Source organism: Bubalus kerabau, chromosome 1, assembly GCF_029407905.1.
Source record: "Bubalus kerabau isolate K-KA32 ecotype Philippines breed swamp buffalo chromosome 1, PCC_UOA_SB_1v2, whole genome shotgun sequence".
Classification (NCBI taxonomy): domain Eukaryota; kingdom Metazoa; phylum Chordata; class Mammalia; order Artiodactyla; family Bovidae; genus Bubalus; species Bubalus kerabau.
The window spans coordinates 146,707,413-146,731,719 of NC_073624.1; the positions used below are offsets into that span (position 1 = coordinate 146,707,413).

Sequence of the window (24,307 nt, forward strand, 5' to 3'; positions counted from 1 at the left end):
CAGTTTATTGTGATCCATACAGTCAAAGGCTTTGGCATAGTCAATAAAGCAGAAATAGATGTTTTAACGAAACTCTCTTGCTTTTTCCATGATCCAGAGGATGTTGGCAATTTGATCTCTGGTTCCTCTGCCTTTTCTAAAACCAGCTTGAACATCTGGAAGTTCATGGCTCACATATTGCTGAAGCCTGGCTTGGAGAATTTTGAGCATTACTTTACTAGCGTGTGAGATGAGTGCAATTGTGCGGTAATTTGAGCATTCTTTGGCATTGCCTTTCTTTGGGATTGGAATGAAGACTGACCTTTTCCAGTCCTGTGGCCACTGCTGAGTTTTCCAAATTTGCTGGCATATTGAGTGCAGCACTTTCACAGCATCATCTTTCAGGATTTGAAATAGTTCCATTGGAATGCCATCACCTCCACTAGCTTTGTTCGTAGTGATGCTTTCTAAGGCCCACTTGACTTCACATTCCAGGATGTCTGGCTCTAGGTCAGTGATCACACCATCGTGATTATCTGGGTCGTGAAGCTTTTTTTTGTACAGTTCTTCTGAGTATTCTTGCCACCTCTTCTTAATATCTTCTGCTTCTGTTAGGTCCATACCATTTCTGTCCTTTATCGAGCCCATCCTTTGGTATCTCTAATTTTCTAAAATCCCTAAAGGTCTCCCTAACTAATCTTATACATATTTTATCTGGGAATATAACTAAGGATCCTGTCCCAATCCAGAATGTTCTCCAGATTAGACCCTTCCCCATAGACTTGAATTTGCGCAATATGAGCTTAGTAAAGGCAAAGAGCTCTGATTTTGAGTCGTCATTACCATCTACCCATATCATGAACCCCTGATCAACCTCAGGTTTCTTTCCTGAGGACCCGAAGTGTAAAGCAGTATCATAAAGCTAAAGTGTAGCTTAGCAAATCATATGTGTTTTCCATAAGAAAATTAAGATCCAGTGTTGACAATTGATGTCAATAATACCAGACACATTATACTATGCTCAACTCTTTAGACTCAAAAGCCAGTGTGATTTAGATAACATGAGGAATAAGCAATAAAGCATATTGGTTAAGAAGTCAGGGAATTACTTCTGCGATTCACCAGGTAAGTGAATTTAACTAATTAAACTATCTATATCTTAATTTTTTCCAACTGTAAAACAGGAATAATTATATTTATCTTACAACAGCCATGGGAGGCTTAAATAAGATGACCTAAGTCCACCATGTAGCATGGTACCTAGCACATAACAAATGCTCAATAAATGATAGTGATAATAATGAGGGGAAGTCAGAGGCATGTCCAGGCATGAGTTGACCAAGAGATGGAATAATTGCCACAGCCACTCATGTGGCTAGGCAGAGAAACCACTGTGGAGATCCCAAAGAATAAGGGTAGGACCAGAGGTAACATCTAGGCAGGCTTTGACACTCTCACAGTGAACCAAGCTTCAATGTGACAATTTCTTACACTACATTTCCTTTCATTTTATCAACTGCTTGAATACTTAAAAACCAAAATAGTAATTAGTCATAAAATTTTCAAGATTCAAGCCAGCAGAAAAGATATGTTCTATCAAGTTTCTTAATATTACTCAGATAATACCAATGAAATAATATCAAAGACACAACTTTCTATTTTTACCATATTTAAAGCTACCAGCCTGTACACAAAACTCATGTTTGGTAGCACAGAAACAAATGTTTGGAACTAATCTTGAAACATATATCAAGTTGCACATACTCTAATAAAAACAAAGTCTGTCTGGAAAACTTCCATAAGCTTATGTAAATGAAATCAAAAGTAGGGGCATCAAGATAAGTAAGAATAAAGTTCTTATCAAGTGCATTTTGAAAAAAGTTAAAACACTTTAAATAAATTAAGAAATGTATGCTGCCAAGTCACTTCAGTCGTGTCCGACTCTGCACGACCCCATAGATGGCAGTCCACCAGGCTCCCCCGTCCCTGGGATTCTCCAGGCAAGAACATTGGAGTGGGCTGCCATCTCTTTCTCCAATGCATGAAAGTGAAAAGTGAAAGTGAAGTCGCTCAGTCATGTCCGACTCTTTGTGACCCCATGGATGCAGCCCACCAGGCTCCTCCGCCCATGGGATTCCCCAGGCAAGAGTACTGGAGTGGGGTGCCATTGCCCTCTCCAAGAAATGTATAAACAGTGGTATAATACACATGTATTTATACTCACATATATCTATATGTACATATGAAATAGTGTTTATAAGGAAGCCAATTTCCCAGAATAATGTATATTTCAAATCTTATTTCTTTGCAAAGACAGAGTAATGTTGCATACATGATAAAGAAAAAGAAAAAAAAAGAAGCATTCACTATTTTCTACATTCTGCTTACATTTAATTAAACAGAAATATAGCTAATCTATAGAAATGAATTTACAAATATTGAGTTCTCTTCATAACTTTACTGATTAGGCATACTATTTATACAATCACTAAAATAAACAAGATAATACTATTTTGAGCAAGATAATGGCAACAGAAATGCGAGAAGTAATGCATGTAAAAGATAAATGTCACTCATGTCAGTAAAGTTACTGACAAATAACGGGACATTGGGAACAAGGGACAAGGAAGAGCCAAATGGACCGGCAAAGCTGACTTAACCTGGTGTCCCCAAAACAGAATAAGGGCCATGGGAAGAAGTTAGGTTGGATCCAGAGGTAATGAGCCCAGTCTAAGACAAATTTAGAGACAAATTAGAAAAACACTATTCTGAAAAAATAATGCTTGTTTCTTATTTTATATATTAACAGGTAGAAATAAACTCAGTTGAAAATTTCTTAAATTTAGAAGAATAACAAATGTAATATAATAGGCCCCTGAATTATAACATAAAATAAAGAAAAATATGTCTTGATAGTGATAAAGGCTAGGTCTCAAAAAATTAATTCCTTCATGAAGCAAGTCTGTTTTTTCACTGCATGCAAATTATTGAAAAACAAAACCCTGTTAGTTACAAAAAATTTAAGTATCAATCTTGCAACAACCCACAAATGTAGAATACTTGTTAGGTAAGATTGGCCTTATAAAAATGGAAGACTTCCCCTGTGATATATGGGAACAGTGTCAGCATTCTGCTCAATGAAAATCAATAGAAATATTTATAATTACAAAAAACTCTACTCAGAAATAACACTTAACAAGCAAAAAATTCCTATATTTTGCAATTCTAAAGGGAAAAAACAGCCTTTTTCTATTCCCTCTCAAAAATGAGCTGTCATTTTTGTTCTGTAGATACTTACTGTACTTGAAATAATCTTTGCTATCCTACAGAAAAGATGTTTAAATGGCTTATAACTAATTAGAATATGAACAATATACATTAATGTTCATATATACACATATGTTTGTACAAATACATATAGATATTATTTCGCAGTGAATACAGGATTATTAAAATGATCATTTTTATGTAATCACAAACTGGAAACTTTAAAAAGCTATTCCTTCCCCTTAAAGTCGCAAGAGTCCCATTTTAAGTAAATGGGAAAAAATACTGAATAATGAGTTACTTTTATTCATTTAACATTATAAAATTTGTGTGTGTGAAAGGTACATATAAGTGATGCTGATAGAGACACTGGAAAATTACTGCTTAGGCGTATCATTGATGTAAAGAAGTAACTAGTTTAGTAGACTAGAAATTTTTCCTGAGGGGAATTTCCTAAATAATGGGTTAGCTACTAGCTCAACATTAGAATAGCATATAACAATTTCTTAGCTCAGACTCTAGATTATATTCCTTTGTGAAGAGTTAAGTTTTCATATCCCTGGATCTCTATAAGTTATGCCTTAAGAATAATTAACTCATCTGAAAAATACTTACCTAGAACAATGAAGAAAATCACAAGTAATTAAAAATAGGAGTTCATCAGGTTAAAATTCACTGAAAGAAACTGTTCTCTCAAAAAAATAGGACAAGAAGATTCTACAGACAGTTTAAATAGAGCCCTGATTAAAAGGTCTGGGAAGCAGAGCCTTCTTAGATTTATATCGCCTACTGCCCTTCTTAAAACATTTCTGACTAGCTAATCAGGTACTCAAGTTTGCTGTTCATTTTCATTTTATAAAAGAACATATTTGGGTCATCTTCAGGTAGGTTGACTAAGTGATTTATTTTCCACAATGGGGCAAAAGCATAAACTGGGACTGCCCTGGTGAACACTCCGTCCATAGGGGAGAGCTTGGATGTGTGCCTCTCCTGCTTCAGCATATTAATAGAAATCAGTTAAAAATGGAGAAAGGGACCAAGACAGAGAAGATGAATAGAGCACACCCTCAGACCTGAAAGGGAAAAGAAACGAAAGGGCACAAGGTCATGTGACTGCTGATTACGTGAGGAAGGGGAGGGGCTGTTGTATTTACTGACTGAGACAAGAAGGATTTACATGGATTGTATTTGAGTCTCAGGCTATTTGTTTAGTGCCAGTGGCTAGCTTTTCCATCACTGTGCTGTGCTGGGCTGTGGAAATCACTTCAGTCATGTTTGAATCTTTGTGACCCTATGGACTATAGCCCGCCAAGCTCCTCTGTCATTGGGATTCTCCAGGCAAGAATACTGAAGTGGGTTGCCATGTCCCTCTCCAGGGGATCTTCCTGACCCAGGGATCCAACCCACATCTCTTACAACGTTTCCTGCATTGGCAGGAGGATTCTTTACCACGAAGGCCACCTGGAAAGCAGTCAGCCACTGTGTTTGTGTGAGTGTGTGTATGTAAATAATATCTCTCCATATGAGCATCCCTGGTGGCTCAGTGGTGAAGAATCAGCCTGGAATGCAGGAGATGCAGGTTCGATCCCTAAATTGGGAAGATCCCCTGGAGAAGGAAACAGCAACCCAATCCAATATTCTTGCCAGAGGAGCCTGGTGGACTACAGTTCAAGGGTTGCAAGAGTCGGACACAACCTACCAACTAAACAACAACAAATAGGTGTAGTATACACCTATATATATTTATACAATAACAAATATGAAATATTTTGCAGTGTCTAAATATGTCTAAATATTTAGACAATTTGTCTAAAACTAATGTGTCATCAAAATTTGCATTTGAAATCATAATTGGCCACAAGATTATGTTAATTTATGTACAATAAATGTATGTACAATATTTCCATGCTGTATATATGTGTATGTCAATATATGTGTGTATTCCTTATAAATATACATGTGAATGTAACTAATCCTCTTAGATTTTCAAAATCAATAAATCAACCTGGGAAAATCTACTATGATTTTATATCCACAGGTTTAGTTGTTAAATTCTACTTACTAATACAAGTGAGTATGTTATTTTCTTGATATTAAGATATCAGATCAGATCAGTCGCTCAGTCATGTCCGACTGTTTGTGACCCCATGAATCACAGCACGCCAGGCCTCCCTGTCCATCACCAGTGCCCGGAGTTCACTCAGACTTACGTCCATCGAGTCAGTGATGCCATCCAGCCATCTCATCCTCTGTCATCCCCTTCTCCTCCTGCCCCCAATCCCTCCCAGCATCAGAGTCTTTTCCAATGAGTCAACTCTTCGCATGAGGTGGCCAAAGTATTGGAGTTTCAGCTTTAGCATCATTCCTTTCAAAGAAATCCCAGGGCTGATCTCCTTCAGAATGGACTGGTTGGATCTCCTTGCAGTCCAAGGGACTCTCAAGAGTCTTCTCCAACACCACACTTCAAAAGCATCAATTCTTTGGTGCTCAGCCTTCTTCACAGTCCAACTCTCACATCCATACATGACCACAGGAAAAACCATAGCCTTGACTAGATGAACCTTTGTTGGCAAAGTAATGTGTCTGCTTTTGAATATGCTATCTAGGTTGGTCATAACTTTCCCTCCAAGGACTAAGCATCTTTTAATTTCATGGCTGCAGTCATCATCTGCAGTGATTTTGGAGCCCAGAAAAATAAAGTCTGACACTGTTTCCACTGTTTCCCCATCTATTTCCCATGAAGACATCACCAGCTTTAAGAATCACTTTCAGTTTCAGAGAAAATACATGTTAGACATCCACACTGATGATAACTACCATCCCAATTTCAGAAAGATTAAAATTTGAAAAATATGACTGGACATTTAGAAAGTATAACTAAGGAGTCAGAAGTTTTAAAATAAAACATATACCCAAATAAGAGACTCTCTAAATATAATATGTGGGATTTTAAAATAAACAATGAGAGCTAATTACTTAACTGATATGATTCAAATTAAGACTTGCACTCCAGATACAAGCAGCCTCTAGATACTAAATCAAGCAGGAACTTGTGTGTGTACACACAGACACAGAATAAATGTATCATGGTTTGTTATTTTTCATAAATCATCACCATAGAGATTATGAATTATTCACAGTAGAGTTAATTCCAAGTAAGCCAGGAATGATATAGCATACATAAAGCATAAGTTTTCATGACAAATAAGAACAAGCATATAAAATCCTACAGATATACGACCCATAACACATTACAGAGCATTGATTTCCCAGAGGCTAACGTGAAACTCACACACACAATAACAGTTCTATTTTCCTTCTCTCCTGTAACTCAAATGTATTCCTGGTGCACAATTACTTTTGCATAATAATATATTTCAGTTATCTGGGCTATTTCATCTGTAACAGTAGGAGTTCTTCCTTATTTTAAATGACCATCTTTGGAAGCATCCTATTATTTTCTATATAATCTTTCAATCACTGTGATCATTCTTTAAAGTGCATGGCATCTTTTATTCACACATCAGAGAACATGCTTCAGATTTTTTTAAAAATCTACAAATAAATCGGAATGATTTTCAGGAATATAATTTTATGTATAGGATTACATTTCTGTCTCCAAGGACTAAGCTCTACACATTTGAGACATTGAAATGTTCACAATAAAAAGAAATAATAATCTCATAGGAAGTCAGTATTTTTATTTAAGAGAAACAAGCAAATGATAGATCAACTAATTTTTACTAAAGGAAAACTAAATAAAGATAGAAGGATACAGTAGATGGAAAGAGAAGAGGCAAAAATGGTTCTTTGCATGGAGAAAAGGACTAAGAAAGTAAACAAAGAGGTAATGAATAAAACGTGGGCATTCTATTTTTCTTAGCTTTGGGCTCCAATCTTAGCTGAGATTAGAAACAAATTTAGTCTGATATGCTCTAACAGAAATATATTTTATCCACCACTAAACAAGAATGGGGGAAGGTTTTATCCAAGGTAATTCAACAATATGAATAAATAAGTAAGATATTAAACAGAGATCAAGGCTGAAGATTCTTCAAAACCGCCTGTTTTTTAGAACAACTTTTTTTATAAAATGGGAATAATCTCTAGACTTTGACATCTGAATACATTTCAATCTGCCTTTTGTCTGTAACACATGTGTTTCCCTTATACTCACAATGGTCACTCTTGTTTTTTCTTCCTATTTTGAGAACTTGCTTCCTTTTGTTAAGCTGCAACCAGCAAGAGTCCCTTCCACACACACACACACACACACACACACACACACACACACATATATATATATATACGATCCCTTCAAACTAGCATCATCCTTTGTTGCTTTTAGACCTTAATAGGAGCCATAGATTCTTTCTGGGAGTTCTCCAAACTTTAGATTTTAGATATATGGATCAAGATACAGACATTAAAGTATCAAAGAATCCTCATGGCAAAATAAATATTAAGAAGTTACTGATCAGAGATACATAGTCACAATATTCACTGACAGTGACTGAGCTGTGAATCAGGCACAGGGGTACAAGATTATTTCCAAAATCACGGCAGTCAGGCACTATCACTGCCGTTGTCTGAAAGAGCACGTATGGGAGTACAGAAAAAATGCTTTTTAAAAAAGGTATCATGAGGATAACCCTACTCTTTATTTCATAGCATATTACAATGTTATAGCTCTTTGCAATAATATTAAGCTACAGTATCCAGATTATATGAACACTTTAAAATGTAAAAAAAAAAAAGAAGAAGAAGTTATTGAGTAAAAAGAGCCAGAATGACTTGCCTAGACAATTCTCTTCCGCAGTGACTCTCAAAGTGTGATGTGTGGGTTAACAGCACCAGTGTCATATGTGAACTTGTAAGAAATGCAAATTTCAGGTTCAACCCCAGACCTACTAAATTAAAAAAAAAAAAAGTAGGGAAGCAGAGGTTGGAGCTGAAGAAGAGGGAGGTTCTTTTCATGCATAATGGGCTTCCCAGGTGGCACAGTGGTAAAGAGACATAAAAGACATGAGTTCAATCCTTGCCTCAGGAAGACCCCCTGGAGAAGGAAATGGCAACCCACTCCAGTATTCTTGTCTGGAAAATTCCACTGGACAGAAGAGCCTGGCAGGCTATAATCCATAGTGTCACAAAGGCTTGGAAATGACTAAGCAACTGAGAACTCAAACTTTGAAAACCACTTCAATGTTCAACTGTATTCTAATACCAAATAATATTTTTCCTAGTTCTAAAACCACAAATTTACCCCACTGAACGAAAAGCATTTTTTTTTCCCAAGAAAGCTTTTAGCATTTTCAGAATCACTTAGTTCCCTATTTATCTGAAGGTTCAAGTGAAGAAATAAGCAGCTCCTTTTCAGGCTTTAAAACTGTGGCATTGTGTTTGCTAGTATGAGATTGAGGGACATTAGTGGGACAGTGTGGGGGGTTAGATCAGCATTTCAGACTCCAAATCTTGCCCCCAAAACTGTTTGTCTTTTTATAACTGACTTTTCTCATGTCATTTTTCCCCAGATACCTTTATCAATGAATGTGTCAACTTTTCTGGCATACGACCAGCCCACAATAAGTTACTGTGGGGTGCATCATGAACTTCTCTCCCATAAGTCTTTTGAAACGAATGCACAGGAAGATACGATGGAAACACACCTAGAGACTGAGCTGGACCTGAGCACAATCACAGCAGCTGCCCGAATCACTGACCATAAACAGCCGCTGGCTTAACTGAGCCAAGTGGTAACCAAGAGTTACCACCAAACTGTGTAACCTCAAGGACAAAATGAGGAAGATTTGTTCATTGTGGACTCTAAAAACAACACAATCCCCTGTTAAAATAAACAAAAATCCAAGATTGATTTATGAAATAAAGAAGACATGAATTGTTTCAAGTCTACACTTTGTAATTAGCTAAGTTGTGCAGTATTTTTTTGACTTAAAAAGAGTATGACCCTGAAAAAAAATCTTTTTCTTTTTTCTCAAAATTCATCCTACCTATCTGTAAAAACTGTACAGAGCTAATGTATTTTTCATATTGTAAAGTTTCAATTACAGAAACAATTGGTATGTACAGTACCATAATTTAATTACATTTTACTTTACAAACTTTACACATTTCAGTTTCTAAAATTTTAAATTAACAAATATTATTTCTTGTGTTATTCAGAGTTACTCAGTTTTGTAGGGACTGTTTTGTTACTGCTTTTGTGCCCAGAAACCTTGACTCTAAAATTCTGTGCTGTGCAAAACATGCACGATTTTTATCATGCTTACTGCGTAGAATTTTATCTACTTGTTCCAGAAATAATACATTAACCAAAAAGGGTTTAATTGTTAAGACTTGTAAGAAGTTCTTCAATTACATAGACAGGTTTTTCTTATAAATGAAAAAAAAAATCAAAGATTTTTTTAACACTTCTCAGATTAACTGTTGCCTTGAATTACAGCCTAGTTTCTAAGCAGTGAAATGTAATGATAAAGAGGGATATTTTTAACAATATATTTCCGAATGAATGACTCATTATTTCATTCTTTTGAGTAACCCATTGTTAAGGGTGTGGGGGGGAGCATGGACAAAACATCACTGGAAACAAAGGCCGTAACCACAGCAACAGATTTTGATACACTTAAAAGGTGCAGCTGCCAGGGACAAAGAAAAACTTGTTAACATCTCATTATTTCAGGCCAAGGTGGGAGGATAAAGCATAATAATTGAACAGTAGACATTTTTCTCTTAATTAACCTGAAGTGGTTTACCTAAAAATAACCATCAGTCTGGGCAAAATGTGCCTGGTTTTTAAATCAATTTCTCGTTTAGAATGGTGAGGCTACATTTTAGGATCATCTCAAAGGGATGAAAATTTTCACTTTGTGTGAAAATATATATGAAAATTTTCACTTTGTGTGCTACATCAATTTTCTCCTGGGGGAGAACTCTAAATATTTACCGCTCATTCAATATAAACGAGAGCCATTGTGAAGAACTTTATCACTGAAGTAGACTGTAAACATCCTTAAAATATTCTGTACTGTTTATATTGCTATTTTATAATGAGGTTCACTTCCAAATTATCTGAAAAATAACTTAGAGTAATTTGAAACCACCCTGGATCCTATATTGATTATCTGATTGTATTATAAAGCCAATTCAATCAAATTATGAAAACTTGACTTTTCAGAGGCTGAAATAATCAACTTGTTTCTGTCCTTTGCTTGACACAGGTTACTGTTTTGAAAATATTGTCATTTTATCTATGGTATTCATACATTCTTTTGTGTTTTGTGAAACATATAAGTTTAAATTGCTGGTACACTAGAAGAAGTGCATTTTTATGTTGCCATTTTTAATTTATGACATCAAAAATAGGTTGGGAATATATCTAATAGGGATAAGACAGTCAAAAATAATGAAAAAAATAATTTGTGAAAATTGATGTCAAACATTTAATTTTTTATTTCTTCCAAAGAAATTCAAATTTGTAGTTTTATGCAGGTTTATCATTGCAAATTTAAGAGCAGCTTCAAGAAGAATGAATTTAAATAATGAGGAGCAAATTTTTTTTAAAAGTATAGTCAGAAGGAAAAAAAAATGTTGGAAGAGCAAACTTACTAATTTAAATGAAGCTAAATGTCACAGTACTTGTATCAACTACTTTGCATTCCAGATTTTGTAATATATTTTGCATAAATTATTTGCTATTCAAAAATTTTTGTAATTTTCAGTTTAATTTTAATCTCTATTTTTTTCCAATTCCTAATTTTCTTGTAATTTATCACTGTCAGAATATTCTTAATCCTCTACACTGGGATTTTGCTTTGCAGTTAGCACATCTATAGACGATTAATTATGAATCTATTATGTGTGGATCTGAAATCAGATACAAAATTTTATTTATTATGTAAAGCAAAATGTCATTTGCAATTTTTTCTTATTAGAAGTTGTCCTTGCAAAGATTCAAATATCTTTTAATTTGTGTAAATGAGCACTTTATATATCTTTCCAGACATTTTCAAATTGACAAATCATTTTTAGAAAGTTTAAGGTTCCAGGGAGCCTCACAAATATATGCCCTTTATTTCCTGAACCAAACCACTTTCTTTTTTAGGCATTTTAAGTTCATCTAAAGTGAACCACTATAAACAGAAGCATACACCTTGGAACCATAGCTCTGCGTATCTGAGGACTTACTATAAGCTACATACAGTAAGAGCCAAGTAAACTTCAAATTTTTGTTTTCCTCATATTTGAAATTAAACCCAATGGACCTTTAACAGGAAAAAAAAAAAAGTTCTGGGTTACTTGTTTGCTTAATTTTTATTCTACCATACCCAGGGGTGTGGGCGCTGGGGGAAAATGAAAACCTGCTAACGGAGATTGTGTCTGGAATATTTACATTTGCAATTTATACATTTGTGTCTGAAATCTTGTTTCTAACTTATCTTTTTCAGGATTCAATAATCTCCTATTTCTTCTTTCTAACCACTCCATGTCTCCCTACTTACTATTCATTTATTTAAACAACTGAAATGCTTCTGTATTTGGAGTTGAAAAATGCAGTTTAGCCCCGTGTGGCTACAGTAACAGCAATGGCTGGAAACAAATTTATGCAGTGTTTTGAGGTTTAGAAACCACATTTCACATTTTGTCTTTATAACCAGTGAAGACACATTAATCTCAAAGAAGTTGAAACTTGCCGAAGACCATAGGGCTAATAATTTATGGAATTGACCTACTCTCAAAATTCAGACCCTATCCTATTAGTCTTTCCACTATTCTAAAAGCCTTCCCTCTCTAATTAGGGCCAGAGAATTTCCAGAGAGTAAACAGCATTTTAAAAAATGTTTGATATGTTGTTTAGTCATCCCTAATTTAAATCAGTTCCTCTATCTGTATAACATATGAGCTAAATGGAATTTCTGTGTGCTACGCTGGGCTCTCACATTAAAACTCTATTCAGAAAGTATAACAAGTCATCAGTTTCTTAACAAATCATATTGTTTGTAAATGTGTAGAATTGTTGCTTCCAGGAATTAGATGTATACCGGCCCCAAGGTACAGAATACAATTGAGAAGCACAAGATAAAAGACAAAGATCAAAATTGAGATTATGTGTATAGTTATAAGGGGCTTCCATGGTGGCTCAGAGGTTAAAGTGTTTGCCTCCAATGCAGAAGACCCAGGTTCAATCCCTGGGTCAGGAAGATCCCCTGGAGAAGGAAATGGTAACCCACTCCAGTATTCTTGCCTGGAGAATCCCATGGATGGAGATAGATTCAGTGTGTAAAGTTGAATATATGTTTAGCACATGTTCAATTAAACTCAATTCAGAGCTAATTGGGAAAACCTTTATAATTTTCTTTTTTCCTTTTTTGTTTCAGCAAAAAGTAATTATTGAACCATGAATTCTTATACCTAGAGAGAATAAAGAATAATTTTCTCTATTCTCCTGCCAACAAAAATGAAAAGCAATTCACCCAAACTGATGTACAAATGATAAAACATACACTAATAAGTAAATAATATTCTTGATCAATTCATTTTTATCATCTCTATCCCTATTTCCAAAACCATAAAATCAGACATATTTTAATATGAAATTATATTTTTAGAAGAAAAGAAAACATGCCCAAATTTAACATTTAAGAGAAACAGCATAATCCTGACTTGAAATCAGATCAGCATGACTCCACAACCTGCTTAGAAATAGCAAAATCTTTTTTGCAAAAATATTTTCTAAAATAAAATAACTGTATATGACATTAAAAATATGTATTTGTTTTTCTCTATTCCTTACTGGAAGACAGATATCATCTCTCATACTAAACATTAAAAATAGGTAAAAAAAACAGAAAGCATGAAAGCAGGTACCTGATGTGAATGATTTGTAAGCTGGAAAAAAGAAAATTTGATGTAGAGTTTCTAATTGCGAATTAGCAGCAGCAGCAGCAGCAGCAACACATGAAGGGAAAAGTAACAGGACCAGCAGATATTCAACCTCAGGAAAGAAGATGAGAAATCTCTAAAGTAGATACAATAACATCTTACACTGGTATGCTGCTGCTGCTGCTAAGTCGCTTCAGTTGTGTCCAACTCTGTGTGACCCAATAGACGGCAGCCCACCAGGCTCCCCCATCCCTGGGATTCTCCAGGCAAGAACACTGGAGTGGGTTGCCATTTCCTTCCCCAATGCATGAAAGTGAGAAGTGAAAGTGAAGTCGCTCAGTCATGTCCGACTCTTCGCGACCCCATGGACTGCAGCCTACCAGGCTCCTCCATCCATGGGATTTTCCAGGCAAGAGTACTGGAGTGGGGTGCCATCACCTTATCCGTACATTGGTATAGCTCTTAACAATTTATCTCTGGATAAAAATATAATAATCTCATAATACATAAAAAGTCCCAAGGTCCAGATGTGTGGATTAATCGAGAACAGTTGGTCTTGCACTAAGTAAGAGCCTCCAACAACTTTTTTACTTTCAACTCACCACAGCTGTCCCTAAGTAGAGAGGTACCAAGGGCAGGGGATCCAGGCTTTCAAAACTCTTCATTTTACTGTGCTAAATTGCTTCAGTTGTTTCTGACTCCTTGTGACCCCATGGACCATAGCCTGCCAGACTCCTCTGTCCATGGGATTCTCCGGGCACAGATACAGGAGTGGGTTGCCATTTCCTCCTCCAGGGGATCTTCCCAACTCAGGGATGGAACCTGAGTCTCTTATGTCTCCTGCACTGGCAGGCAGATCTTTACCACTAGTGACATCTGGGAAGCCCTTATTTTACTATTAACTCTAATAGAGAAGAAACATTTGAAAAATTTAAAAATATATATATTGAATGGTGATGGGTTATTTGTAAAGATCTCTCATGACTTACATTATGATTTTATTATGAGATAGGAGGCTGCTTCTATGTAACATTTTTAAGTTAGGGTAAAATCAATGTTTGAAAAAGTCCACAGTTGATTATTTACCTTTCTGATAAGGATGGTGAGCTTAAAGCAACAGAGTGCCTCAGTCATCTAGGACTTAGAGAACTCTTGAATTTCTTCCTCCTCTCTCCCAAATATTTATACACTTTGCTTTATGATATCTGTCTTCCCAACAAAGTGAAATTTTATCTTGTATAAATTAAATAATAATTCAAATATATCAAATGACTATGTGAAAAACTATCCTTGAAGTAAATTGTTCTTGCTTTCTAATATGAAACACCACTCAGTAACTCAATTCTTGTAAACTGATTCCATATATCTTGTGTGAATTATGCAGCACACTTGTACTGCATGGCCTTAAAAGTTCTATGATGCAGTCTTTGCCCCAGACTGAATAAAATAAAGGACTATCTCTAGTTTTGAGCAGGTCTATAGACACTGAAGAGTGATCGTTTTCAGTCATTTTCAATTGCTGGGTTTATTTGTCTGGACTAAAATGAAAAACAATTTTTTTTGGTGGCTCACTGGTAAAGAACTTGCCTACTAATGCAGGAAATGCAGGTTCGATCCCTGGGTCAGGAAGATCCCCTGGAGAAAGAAATGGCAACCCACTCCAGTATTCTTGTCTGGGAAAAATCCCATGTACAGAAGAGCCTGGTGGGCTGCAGTCCACGGGGTCACAAATGATTGGACACAACTGACCGATTAAAACAGCAATATGAAAAACAGTATTAAAATAATATGAATGGGTAAGGGTGACAGCTATATATTTTTTCTATTTGTTAATTTAAACTTGTTTTCTGTTCATTAGTTTAAACATAGCCTCAAAATTACTATTAATAGAACAAAATGAGCCCAAATCCCCTGGATCCATACTAGATTTACTGAATCAGAATCTCTGGAGTTAATCTCTGAGTCATGCTAAGTTTTGCAAAATATTATTCAGATGAACTTACTTTTACTAAACCATTCAGTTACTTTTTATTCTAGTCTAAAATTATCCTCATAGCTTCCTATTCCAATGTGAATCTAGTTTGCTAAGCCTGCTGAACATTTTTCTTGATTAGAAGAATGTACAGCAAAGGACAACTATACCCAAAATGGTCAGATTTTTTCCTGACAAACTGTATTATTTATAGATTTTTGTTCCCCACTAGCTCTTTCAACAGAAATATCTGAAAACCATCCTAAAGTAGTTGGGTTATTCACTTAAATGATTTACTTTCATGGATAATAATCTAACAGTTGAAAAACTTGAGGAGAGAGGAAAGACTTTATTTATGATGTAATAGGTATTGTGCTGTCCTCATATTCTCAAACTATCTTAGGAAATAGATACAACCACTATTTTTTTAAAAAAAAAGAAAACTAAGAATCATTGTAGTTGAATAATTTGCCAAGGCTTATACAGTAGAGTTGGAGATTCAAATCCAGTTCTCCTGACTCTAAGGATGTGCTCCTACTACCCAATAGCACATTTTCAAATGTTAAAAAAGACTATAATCAATATAATTATGTTCATATATTTTAATAAGGGGTGTGGAAACCAGAGGAAAAGAACATGCTTTTCTATTCCTAAACAGAAAAATTGATTAAGCTGTTTCACACTGTGTAGAGATTACCTTCAGTACCCCAAGTCTATAACTTAATGGAAAGAAAGACCCATTATTTTCTTGAAGATTTATACACTGTTTCCTAAAAAGGATAAACATTTGAAAGAAGTTCCTCAAAAAATATGTACTCCTAAATACTCATACTGTATTTTCATTTCCAATCTTCCTAGCTATATTATAAACTTGTAACAAAAATATGATCAGTAGATATTCACAATACAAACTTCAATTAGTCAAAGATGGAGAGAATGTTGGCAAAGGAAGCAGAACTTGTATAGATGAACAGTCAGTAAAGTACCCAGTGCAAATGACAATGTCAAAAATAGGCCAATCATCTACGGTCACAAAGGTTAACTGGAAATTGCATGTGTGGGTTGCAGAATATTCCCTGTGGTAAGTTTATGTAGGGATATTTTTTGTAGAAGCATCATTACTTACACAAATGTTTTCATCATTACAGACAGGTGGCCAAATAAAACTTTTATTTTTAAACTCACATCTTCAAATAAAACTTCCTCAGCCTCAGCTATTAGCAAACAATTATTAAATAGCCTCTTGATTCCATTAATGTCTCTAGGAGCTTTTTATTAAACCACTGGACTAACAATCTCTTCTGTTTCTCCCTGAACTTGTACAAGACCAAGGTTATATAACTGGGAAGATGCATTATCATTTTATTTTCTTACACTACCTGAACACGTAGCAGCCATGTAAATTTTTTTTTCTTTTATACTCCATGTGGGAATCAAGAGCCAGTAAAATACTCTTATAAGTCACAATTCTACTAAAAATTGCCAGTACTACAACTGTGATAAGACTATGCTTAAATTTAAAACAACTAATAAATACAGCTAAGAAAGAAGCTTAAGCATCCTGAATCTAATATCATTATATCTGTTCATCCTGGCATACAGAAATTACATCTGAAACATCTAAAATAATTCTGATTTGAGAAAATAAAGATGTTCCTTGTTTCTGGGTTGAAGATATGATAAAGTACAATGAAGAGGACAAAAACATTACACATATTGAGAGGTAAGTAAAAGAAAAGTGATTCATTCTCATTAGATAACCTTCCAGTTAGTTCTAAAAATTAAGACTAGTAATTAAAATTTACAATAACATTTATGTCATCAAATGTCAATATGTAAAAACCAATATGGATATTAGGAACATAAAAGCAAACATATTTGTGATAGCAATATGTATCAAATAGAATTAGTTCTACCAGAAGAGAGAATACTAAGGATAAAAAATACTTTGAAAAAAAAAAATACTTTGAAACTATCACCATTATTTCTCCAGAGAAAACTGAAAAATCAGAATAAAAGATTCAAACTAAATACCAAATGCTCTTTTCAAGATCAATTTTGAAATAGCCCAAATAAAAGCCTCAAACTGTTGCTTTCAACTGTAAGTAATTACATTAATTCATATATATCTAGTCAAGTCAAATTCTACTGTTGAGAAATGAATTGTTTTAAATATCCTTCATCTGTTCTTACTGTTTTACATTAATGATATAGTTGCTTTCAGTTACAGATCCATAAATGCAATGCCCCAAACAGTCTGATGAAAATATGAAAGACTGGATCAACCCTATCATTTTACTGGCTTCCATGGGGGCTCAGACGGTAAAGCGTCTGCCTACAATGCAGGAGACCTGAGTTTGATCCCTGGGTCGGGAAGATCCTCTGGAGAAGGAAATGGCAACCCACTCCAGTACTCTTGCCTGGAAAATCCCATGGACAGAGGAGCCTGGTAGGCTACAGTCTATGGGGTCACAAAGAGTCGGACACGACTGAGCAACTTCACTTCACTTCATAAAGCAATTATTAGAATAGCATGTCCACCACAGTAGAGCTGGAAATATGTTCCAAAGTCCTCTCTAGCTTTTCCTGATGAAGACACTTGTAATATTCATTATCTATAGGTCTTATTTTACATTCATTTATAAAAGAAGGAAATTATTGCCCTGAGACAAGACCCTAGAGACCAATTTTAGCTCTAGTATGACTATACTTATGTAAAAGAGATGGTGGGAAAGAAACTGAATATCTCTGAACTCTAGCCATCTGGAGAAAAAGTTGAGATCTTTGTAAAGTCAACAATTTTTCACATTTGGATTTGATTAAATCTTAAGTTTAGTATACTGAACATTCTTCTCAAGTCTTCACCAGTTTTTCTTTAACAAACTTCAAACATGAGTTTCTGGGACCAATGTTGGATTTTAGTCATGCCTATTTCACAATGAACCCTTGTCATACTTTATCATTTTGTGGAAGAATAACATAAGGTCGAGGTTCAGTTCAGTTCAGTTCAGTCGCTCAGTCGTGTCCAACTCTTTGCGACCCCATGAATCGCAGCACGCCAGGCCTCCCTGTCCATCACCAACTCCCGGAGTTCACTCAGACTCACGTCCATCGAGTCAGCGATGCCATCCAGCCATCTCATCCTCTGTCGTCCCCTTCTCCTCCTGCCCCCAATCCCTCCCAGCATCAGAGTCTTTTCCAATGAGTCAACTCTTCCCATGAGGTGGCCAAAGTACTGGAGTTTCAGCTTTAGCATCATTCCTTCCAAAGAAATCCCAGGGCTGATCGCCTTCAGAATGGACTGGTTGGATCTCCTTGCAGTCCAAGGGACTCGCAAGAGTCTTCTCCAACACCACACTTCAAAACCATCAATTCTTTGGCGCTCAGCTTTCTTCACAGTCCAACTCTCACATCCATACATGACCACAGGAAAAACCATAGCCTTGACTAGATGAACCTTTGTTGGCAAAGTAATGTCTCTGCTTTTGAATATGCTATCTAGGTTGGTCATAACTTTCCTCCCACGGAGTAAGCATCTTTTAATTTCATGGCTGCAGTCACCATCTGTAGTGATTTTGGAGCTCAAAAAAATAAAGTCTGACACTGTTTCCACTGTTTTCCCATCTATTTCCCATGAAGTGATGGGACCGGATGCCATGATCTTTGTTTTCTGAATGTTGAGCTTTAAGCCAACTTTTTCACTCTCCATTTTCACCTTCATCAAGAGGCTTTTTAGTTCCTCTTCACTTTCTGCCATAAGGGTGGTGTCATCTGCATATCTGAGGTTATTGATATTTCTCCCAGCAATCTTGATTCCAGCTTGTGTTTCTTCCAGTCCAGTGTTTCTCATGATGTACTCTACGTAGAAGTTAAATAAGCAGGGTGACAATATACAGCCTTGACAAACTCCTTTTCCTATTTGGAACCAGTCTGTTGTTTCATGTCCAGTTCTAACTGTTGCTTCCTGACCTGCATACAAATTTCTCAAAAGGCAGATCAGGTGGTCTGGTATTCCCATCTCTTTCAGAATTTTCCACAGTTTATTGTGATCCACACAGTCAAAGGCTTTGGCAGAGTCAATAAAGCAGAAATAGATGTTTTTCTGAAACTCTCTTGCTTTTTCCATGATCCAGCGGATGTTGGCTATTTGATCTCTGGTTCCTCTGCCTTTTCTAAAACCAGCTTGAACATCAGGAAGTTCATGGTTCACATATTGCTGAAGCCTGGCTTGGAGAATTTTGAGCTTTACTTTACTAGCGTGTGAGATGAGTGCAATTGTGCGGTAGTTTGAGCATTCTTTGGCATTGCCTTTCTTTGGGATTGGAATGAAAACTGACCTTTTCCAGTCCTGTGGCCAGTAAGACATGGACTTACTGTCATATACTTTCACTTACTGAGGACAGATAATTGACCATGCTCTATAACTTCCACCAGAAGGAAGTTCTATATAATATCCAGAAATAATAATTTAATACTAAGCACTTTAAGACAAAATGATAATAATTAACAATGAGAGCTTCTCAGGTGGCTCAGTGGTAAAGAATCCACCTGCAATGCAGGAGAAGCAGGTTCGATCCTTGGGTCGGGAAGATCCCCTGGAGATGGAAATGGCAACCCACCCAAGTGTTCTTGCCTGGGAAATCCGATGGACAGATAAGCCTGGCAGGCTACCATGCCTGGGGTCACATAGAGTCAGACATGACCTAGCAACTAAAAAACAACAACACTTAATGAATGTTTGCTTTTCTAAACATTATACTTGAATTAAGTCATCTAATACTCATTAATATTGTTAATTGTTGTTTAGTTGCTAAGCCATGCCTGTTTTGCAACCTCATGGATTATAGCCCACCACGTTCCTCTGTCCATAGGATTTCCCAGGCAAGAATACTGGAGTGGGTTGCCATTTCCTTCTCCAACTATGATTAAACAATAACTGTAGAAGTAAATACTATTACTAGCCCTTAAAAAGATAAGGAAAATGATGCTCAAAGTGATTATGTAACATACTTCTATTAAACTGTGGAACAAGAATTCAAATTCAAATGACAGATATATAGACAAACTGACCCCTACTAACTGCCCATTTAAAGTTGGCCTCATAAGCAAAACACTTAACATCTATTCACTTAAGGCTATGACTGAAGTCACCAATATAATGTATGTGTTTATTATCCATTTATCCATATTATTCAGGTACCTAATATATGCCTACCAGAAAGCAGGAATCTTTGAGAGAGATAAAACGTATATGATACTGTCCCTATTCTCAAGGAGTTTATAGACTGAGCCATAAAAGACATTCACATAAGGGAAAAAAAAAATCCAAGCTAATTCAAGTATCTGCCATTGCACACAATGATGAGCAGATGAAAATAAAGTTAAGAGTTGTTGAGGATAATTCTGGGCAAAAGTGAGAACTAAAGACTAGAAGACGAACAGTATTCAGTTGGGTAAAAATAAAAAAAAAGAAGAAGAAAGTGAAGAAAGAACATTATGTTTTTATTTATGTAGGTTTGTTATCCTGAAAGTAATGTTAGATTTGTGCTTCTCTGGCATAGAAACGGGCATAGAAACAGAAAGCTCAGGTTTTTCCTGATTGCCTTTCAGTTCAGACCCAAATTTTGCTCTGGCCACAGCAAACTTTGGGCCTTTCTACATGGACATAAATATTTTCAGCTTTTCCTCAACTCTATTTCTTTTTATACTGCAATTTATCCATTGTGTTTTATAATTCATTGGGGTGGGGTAGTGGTAAATTATATTAATCCTTTGTGGAAAATGTTATGTCTGTTTCAGTAAACTGTTCATAAAGCATTCTGAAAACTGATTCAGCCAACTTTATTCATTTGAAATAATTTTGTGAATTAAATCAAATAATTTCTTAGAAGCTAACAATAATTACATCCTCAAATTACTGTTTGGCATCAGGTGGAAAAAATGGCCTACAAGTTACTTTACTTTCTTTTTAAAACCTTTTCAGTCTTTATGTTAAAGATGGTTAATACTAACCATAATTTCTATTCTGAAGGAGATCAGCCCTGGGATTTCTTTGGAAGGAATGATGCTAAAGCTGAAACTCCAGTACTTTGGCCACCTCATGCGAAGAGTTGACTCATTGGAAAAGACTCTGATGCTGGGAGGGATTGGGGACAGGAGGAGAAGGGAACAACAGAGGATGAGATGGCTGGATGGCATCACTGACTCAATGGACGTGAGTCTGAGTGAACTCCGGGAGTTGGTGATGGACAGGGAGGCCTGGCGTGCTGCGATTCATGGGGTCGCAAAGAGTCGGACACGACTGAGCAACTGAACTGAATTGAACCATAATTTTTATTCCAAAAAATAAACACAATTTTTATTTTTGATTGCTACATTTTACAAATAAAGAAACTAAAGTAGAACATGATTAAAGGCCATGATCAATATCATTTTGGGAAAAGAAAACAGACCCACTACTAGAATTCACATTTACTCGATATTATTTTTACTATAGTAAAATATTTCACAAAATATCAAGTTCAGTTCAGTCGCTCAGTCATGTCCAACTCTTTGCAACCCCATGAACCACAGCACACCAGGCCTCCCTGTCCATCACCAACTCCTGAAGTCCACCCAAACCCATGTCCATAGAGTCGGTGATGCCATCCAACCATCTCATTCTCTGTCGTCCCCTTCTCCTCTTGCCCTCAATCCTTCCCAGCATCAGGGTCTTTTCCAATGAGTCAGTTCTTAGCATAAGGTGGCCAAAGTACTGGAGCTTCAGCTTTAGCATCATTCCTTCCAAAGAAATCCCAGGGCTGATCTCCTTTAGGATGGACTGGTTGGATCTCCTTGCAGTCCAAGGGACTCTCAAGAATCTTCTCTAACCCCACAGTTCAAAAGCATCAATTCTTCGGTGCTCAGCCTTCTTCACAGTCCAACTCTCACATCCATACATGACCACAGGAAAAACCATAGCCTTGACTAGATGGACCCTTGTTGGCAAAGTAATGTCTCTGCTTTTTAAAATACTCTGCTTTTTAAAATACTATCTAGGTTGGTCATAACTTTCCTTCCGAGGAGACAAAATATCAAAAAATATTTTGATTTTTTTGACAAAATTTAACAAAATAAGCTGAATTATTTCTGCCTTTAAAGTACAGACAATTTTCAATAAAGCTGTTATTTTTTAAAGCACAAATGAGGCTGAGAAACCTCTTTCCATCAAATTTTGCTTGTCATTTGAACTATTAACTTGCAGGTATCTCTGTGTCCACTTGATAGTTACACATTTTCTTTTTTTTGTCAGTCATCTGTATTAACCTATCAATGTTACATTTTATACATAATAGCTAGTCTTCTCAAAGGAATCTACTTTAGTACATCATGTTAATAATAAAAAGCCAAGTAAGAGGGCTGAACTTCAACCTATCATTTTAATATCCTGTGGACAAAGCAAGCTAGAAAATCAATCACTTTGCACACATGTTAAGAGTAGTGTTCCAAAATACGTAGGAAGCTGCTATACTTTCAAACAGGGGAGGAAAAAAACTTCCATTTTGGTCTTTTTTCTTCCAGCAAATTATACTTTCAATCAACAGCAATAATGGTATCATAAAAAAAAAATGCTCTGCTTTTTAAATCCCTGAACTTCAATACAAATTAAAATAGTAGTATTGGAGTCTCTTGGGAGGCAAACAGCTAGCAGCTACATTCATCAGTGTAACTGAGCCTCTTAATAGATAACCTGGTCCAGGTTGGGTATAGCCCTGACCAAAGGGAGAACGGCTACGTGCATATGGGTTAGACCCACTTGGAAAAGGGGTCATGGTACTTCCAGGAGGTGGGGTGAAACCTAGTCTTGGCTGGTAGGCCCCAGGTTGGCTTAGAGCCATTCCCGGTTGTGAGCCAGGGGCCACAGTGTAATTAGTGGGCTGAGAAGTTTGGGTAGTGTAAGTTTGTGGAGGGTAACTGCTCGCCTGATACTGCTGTGGAGGTTGAGCAGGCAGTTGCTGAGGCTGACCAGAAAAGGCAGGTGCCGGTGCCTGGGAAGTTGGTTGCTGGCCATATCCTGGGAATTGCTGAGGTTGTTGGGGTCCAGTCTGCTGACTATAGCCTGAATACTGAATACCGTACTGCTGCGGCGGCTGGGGGGTGCCTGTGGCTGCTGAGTGCCATAGCCGGGCTGCTGCGAGTACTGCTGATACATCTGACCTGCTCGAGTCTGAGCTCCTGTATATGGTGGCTGCTGTGGCTGAACTCCTGGTGGGTGAGCTGCAGAGGAGGAGGAAGCAATGCTGTCGGGAGTTCCTGACCGGTCTTCTGCAGGAGCACTGGGAGGCCCTGAAACCTGATCACCTGTTAAGCCAAACGCTGACATATTTTTATTGATTTCATCTTGATTTTTTAAAGGATCAAAAGCTGACATACTTGCTGCCATAATCTGAGTAGACTGTTTACCAGAAGAATCAGCAGCAGGCTTTTCTTCCCTACCATCCACAGTATCATTTTCAGGAATGCTGGAGGACGGGCCTGGTTCTCCAGGCAGTTCCAAACTATCCAGTAAGCGATTCACTTTATTTCGAAGTTCTATCAGTTCTCGACGAAGGTATTTCACCTGACTTGATTCAAGGGGTCTTGGTTGGCCATTAATAAATAATGTCAGTTTCAGTATCCTACTACACTGAATTGCAAAGGAAAGGTCAGAACTATGAAAAATTGTTATAAGATCTCCATCTTCATCTTTATATTTTATTGTAACTTTATCATTACTCAGAAGTTTTCCTCTGAAGACTCGCTGCATCATTAACACTAATTCATCATAAGTAATATCTTCATTATGAATGGGAATTCATTGAATATCCTCCCCAAGTTGAGCTTTTATGATTAGTTTCCCACTCAGATCCAACTGCCCATTCGTGGTGGACTCCAGGATGTTCTATATATGTAACTCTAGAGAAAGACGTTTTCCCGAGGCCGCCACTGCCGCCTTCCGCGTGTCTCCACTGATCCGACCCCGTGCGAGGCCGCCACCGTCGGGCTCTGGGGCGTTGGGGGAAGGCTGCGGTCACAGCCCACTCGGTTGCCCTCCGGGGTCGCCGCACCTCCTGGCAGACAAGCGCAGGCCCCGACCAATCGCAATGACCCACCAAGCCTAGCGAGAGCTCGATAGTTACACATTTTCATTCACAGGTACAATTTTCATTCAAA

At 36.7% G+C, this 24,307-nt stretch overlaps 1 protein-coding gene and 1 pseudogene across 10 annotated transcripts in view; both read right to left on the minus strand.

Annotated features, from left to right (window-relative positions):
- CTNNA3 (catenin alpha 3) overlaps positions 1-24,307 on the minus strand; it is a 1,911,430-nt gene that overhangs the window by 1,285,236 nt on the left and 601,887 nt on the right. The gene's annotated exons all lie outside the window — the stretch shown is intronic.
- Positions 21,509-24,277, minus strand: LOC129641227 (protein TFG-like; annotated as a pseudogene).